The sequence below is a fragment of the Pteropus vampyrus genome, unplaced genomic scaffold (genome assembly GCF_000151845.1).
Source record: "Pteropus vampyrus isolate Shadow unplaced genomic scaffold, Pvam_2.0 Scaffold234, whole genome shotgun sequence".
Classification (NCBI taxonomy): domain Eukaryota; kingdom Metazoa; phylum Chordata; class Mammalia; order Chiroptera; family Pteropodidae; genus Pteropus; species Pteropus vampyrus.
The window spans coordinates 1,150,585-1,156,165 of record NW_011889015.1 but is presented as its reverse complement, the minus strand read 5'-3'; positions in this window follow the sequence as shown (position 1 = coordinate 1,156,165).

Genomic DNA, 5,581 nt, shown 5'->3' with positions numbered 1-5,581 from the left:
CATCATTTTTCCCAAAATATATTTCTAACCTTTATTTCCCATTGCATTCTTTTTTAAACTTTTATGCCCTAACAAAATAAAGTTACTGGATTTTCTGCAAACAAAACATGTATGTGAATCTATCTCTAATTTTATCATTCTGTTTCTCTAACCAGGAATGTCCTTCCTTTCTTCTCATCTACTGACATCTTACTCCACTTCTGAGACATCGCTCAAATACTTTCTCCGTGGAGAACCCCTTCCTATACTGCCCATCTTAACCCATCCCTCTAAATTAACCCTGAGAAAGGTCAAAGTCAATGGCTGCTGATCAAGCACTTTAGAAAAGATATTTCTTCATTAAGCTAAGAGTTGAACTAGATTATTTCAAAGGTCCTCTGTGATAGACTCAATACAATCTTTCCAAGTTTGAGAGGAACAAATTATTGGCCTAAGACTGACTTTTATACTGACCTAAAGGCATATCACAACTAGAGCCTAGTGCATTTTGAACTTAGTATTTCCAAAGTTGACAGCCACTTTTTAGTCCTGAACCAAAAGTTTTCATTTCAGAATTTCCCAAGATAAATTGTTCTAAAAGTTATCTGGAATTCTCTTTTTGTTGTTGTTGTTGTGTTAAAATATTACTCAATTTTAGCAGCATAACATGTTTTTTATCATTTTAAATGTCTAGGTGTAAGGATCTTAATAATCATGGTTCTATTTTATTTTGTGTAAACTGGAAAGTGTTAATTTAATCCTAGAATCTACTACAATAATAAGGTATAAACTGTCATAATTTCCTCTTGTGAAAGGGGAAAATTGTTAAGGCTTGAGTGGTCACAGCATCTTTCACTCCCCTACCCTTGTTTGGCTTTTGAGTTATTCATCATATGGGTCCTTCTGTTGGTCAGGGTTATGGTGTAGTAATCAAGTGACAGAGTGAATAACAAAACAAACAAAACAAAACAAAATAAAAATGGCTACATTATTTACATCAAGAAAAACAAAGTCCATTCTTGGAAGAAAATAACAGATTGGGGGAAAAAATTAAAAAGTGAAGGAAATAGAGATGACCAAGAGTGGTCTGAATTTTCAAAGTTTTTGGAGAGGGATAGGCAATGAAAGAAAACATATAATTTGAGCATTAAGATAAATAATGAGTGTATAGAATACAACCTATTGACTAAAATATGAACGTATTATTCTATACTGATTAGATAGATGGATAGATAGATAGATAGATGATAGGAAGACAATTTTTTTTTATTTCTAATAAATGAACAAGGAATGATACAAATAAGTAATCAGTATTTGGCAACTGTTATAGTGGTAGTTAATAAATACGGAAGGTAAAAATAGATTCTAAGACTGGTAAGAAAGATTTGATGAAGACAGTGTATTAGGTATTATGAGAATAACTCACCACAAAACATGACTCAAATTCAAAGGGAAAATGGTGACTTTAAATTAGAAAGACTTGGCAAATACCAAATTAATCAAATTGGTCAGTGGTGGAAATCACCTGAAATTGTGGGTATCCTGATGTGGTCCATTAAAAATGAAAACACAGCATCCTTTTTCCTCCCTCCCTCCCTCTTTCTTCATTTCTCTTTCTCTTCCTTCCTTCCTCCCTTCCTTCCTTCCTTCCTTCTCTCTCTCCTCTCTCTCTCTCTCTTTCTCTCTCTCTCTCTTTCTTTTTGTATTTGTGCCAAGAATGCAGGAATACATTCTTGCATTGAGTTTGGTCATGAGGAAACATCAATTAGACTCAGGTTGAGGGTCATTCTACATAATGAAAGGCCTATACTCTTTAAGACTGTCAAGGGAATGGGAGACAGAAAAAAGTGAGAAACTATTTCAGACTGAAGAAGACTGTGGCACCTAACAAATAAATGCCACTTGTTTCAGATTGGATCTTGACCCAGAAAGAAAAAAGGACATCGATGTGATGTTTGGTACATTTAAATATTTATGGGTTGTATGAGTGTCATATCAATGTTGAGTTCTAATTTGAAACATTTTATGGTGATAATGTAGGAAAACTTTTATGTTTGGTGGCAATACATCCTAGAATGTAAATATAAACCAAATGCTAAAGAAAAGCCTCATAAAAATGCACAAAAAAATGTTCTGTCTGGTGCACATTCTAAACATGCATTGATCTAGGAGGATGCAGATGCATACTCAGATTGGACAATTGAGGATAGTTTAATAAAATGACAATTTTAAAAGATGTGGGGACTGTGGATAAACCACAAATGGTGCAATACCCTCAGACTAGGAATAGCAGAATTCCTTATGGAAAGCTTTATTATTGGTTCAGAAGACATGATGAGAATAATTACATTCTTTTTAGATTATTTGACTCCAGTGATTTCAGTCACATTCCACATTTCCCCTGTGCTAGATAACTCTAAAATCTTCATCCAGCATTCACTCTGGAGCCATAATTACAATGATAGGATGCTTTATGACCAGATATTAAGACATTTTACTTCTTTTCTTTTCCTTAAGGCTGAGTGGGTATGCTATTCTTAATTCACCACTCAGCTTAGTCTGCCAGAAATTGAACCGGTCACTAGCATTGTTTCTGGCAATAAGCAAAAAGTAAAGGACATGGCAAAGATATTGTAAATACAATTGAGTCACCATTTTGCTATAGTTTTCAACACTTTGTTCCCAACTCCAAGTACTTGAATAAGTATGTTTCACAGCAGGACTTTGGAGCTCATTATAAAATAAATAAATACTTGTCTTGGTTTAGATAAATCATAAAGGCATTTTGTTTCACTGTACCAATATTACCTCATTTTTATTTATGTGCACAGGATGTGTGTGTGTATGTGTGTGTGTGACAGGTAGGGGGGGAAATAATGTTTAGATGTAGATATAGTATAAATATATATGTCTAAACATAACTGGGAAAAATATGGCGGTCATCAACAAAATTAAGAGCAGCAAGACTGCATTCACATCTTTACAGTCCATTCCCCACTATATTAGTTTCCTGTGGCTGCTGTAACAAATTACCACTTACTTTGTGGCTTAAAATAATAACCATTTACTCTCTCACAGATCTAGCACCCAAGAGTCCCAAATCAGCTTCAATGGGCCCAAATCAAGGTGTCAGCAAAGACCCTATTTTTCAAATAAGGTAACATACATGTTCCAGGAAGTAAGATTTGAGGGGTCAGTTTTAGCCGATCACAAGCACTAACACACTATGACAACCACTCCTCTTCCACCATTACCAGATATTATAACTTATGAAACAGTTTTTGGGACATAAAGAACTAGATCTGTGTAGAAAAAAGATTGAGCCTGAAATGATAAGAGCAGTCTATATTATTTGTGGTAAGTGAGCCACACATGGAAATGTAGTCTTTCCCTTTCATTCCGCTCTGAAAGCTCCTTGAAAGCAGAATCTGTCTTATCTCTAGATCCTCCATGCTCAGCTCAGTGCTTCCCACATTGTAACATGCAGTAAGTGTCCATGGAATAAACGAATGAGCATGTGAATTGTTCCCTCACTGTTGCCACGTACTGCCTCATGGAGAACCCATGTGTCCTCTGCAGTGACAAAGTCAGTGATAGAGGCCAGGATTACAGTGAAGTTAACTGATTGGCTTGTTAGTCCCTGGGCTTTGAACCTCTAATCTGTATGAGGCCTGTCTTGCTCCTTTTCCCTGTTCAGTGTTATCTGGCTCTTTTTCATTCTGTTTCTTTCTCACTCTCACAACCATAGCAGCCAGTGACTGGCTCTTTTCCCAGTGCTCTTGCCTCCACCAATATAGCTCTGGAGCAGAGACCTAGCAAGTGGCGATCCTTCAAGGATGGACCGCAAAAGGACTCTGCGAACAGGCTCTTTGCTGACAGCCAAGACACACTGTCAAAGTCTATGTTCTGCCTTCATCTGTGTCCTGGTTTTTCTGTTATATCCTTTTCTAAAACTAGGAGAAACTCCTTTTTTCTTCTATAAGTCAGTAAGTTATACTGAGTATATTTGGTTGCAGGGAGGTTTTTTTTGCTTTCTTCTCCCCCCACCCCCCGAATAAAAGCTTTTGCTCTGCTTTGAATGCTATATTAAGAGAATTCCTCTGATTTCTGCCACCATGCCACTCACCATGACCTCCACACTCACCATGACCCCTAAATTCACTGTGACCCATACACTCGCCTACATACTCAGCCACATCATTGCTTTTCATACCTTAATTTTTATTCCTTAAATCTAAGAATTTCTTCTTCGGGCTTTATTTTGTGATTCCTCATCTCTATCTACTACCTAAAGAAAAGGCATATATTCAGCTATAGAGGTTTGGGGAGAGATATAACTAACGTTGAAACATGTTACCTTTGGGTCACATGTTTGCTATTGGAAAAGAAAGTTTCTCTCAGGCTTCCTTCCCAGACAACTGTTGCACTATAAGTGTTTGCAGATCTACTGTAGGATTTAGGGTGCCAGTTGAACAGCTGCCATCTTTTTATTTAGGTTCAGATTTCAACCCATGAAACTGTTCCAAATAGCTAATATATTTCCTTCTATAACAGCCAAAAAAAAATTTTTTTTTTGTCTGGTAGATATTGCCAGAAACACAAAACAGAAAACACCTAAATTCTCACTTAGAATATACAGGCATCTTATAGGCAAGAAGAGGCCATTTCTCTAAGATCTGTTTCATTGACATAAAAGGACACTAAGTTCAGCATTATTAATGAAAAATGTGAAGAACTATTGCACAGAGAAAAGAATAATAGAAGGAGAAATACGTAAATGAAGAAAGGAAAAGTGAGGCAAAAGGAAGAACGAAATAAGGGCAATTGATTTGCCCAAGACCACATGAGTAGTAGTGGTAAAGACAGGATTGGAATTCAAACCTCCATACCCCCTAGTCCAGTTATTTGTTCTACCCAGAGTTTCCCAATGAACATGTCAAGAGTGGGCTACATATATAAAACTATTGCACAGCCAGAGGTAGCCTGGGGTGGGAGGAGCTCATAAACCAGTTGCTGCTGATCAAAGATAGCCCCATCCCATTTACAAAAACTGTGCTGAGTAAATATAAATTTCTTTGTGTTCCATTATATAAAAACTGTTTGGAAGCACTGTGAAACCTGAAGGGACAATTCTTTTTTTTAATTAAGTTTATTGGGATGACATTGGTTAATACAATTATATAATTTTCAGGTATACATTATAATTTGACATCTGTATATTCTATTGTGTGTTTACCACCCGATGTCCAGTTTCCTTCAGCTACCATATATTTGATCCCCTTTATCCACTTCACCCTCCCCATCCCCTATATTTGACCCTCTTTACTCCATCTACCTCTCCTCTCCTCCCTCACTCCCTATCCTCTGTTAACCACTAGTCCAATGTCCTTGTCCCTGAGTCTCTGTTTGTCCTGTTCATTTGTTACTTTTAGGTTTATATCCCACATATAAGTGATACTATGTGATTTTCTACTTTTTCAGTCTGGCTTATTTTGCTTAGCACGATTATCTTGAGGTTCATCCATATTGTCGCAAACGGCAGTATTTCATCTCTTCTTATGGCTGAGTAATATTCCATTGTATATATGTACCACAGCTTCTT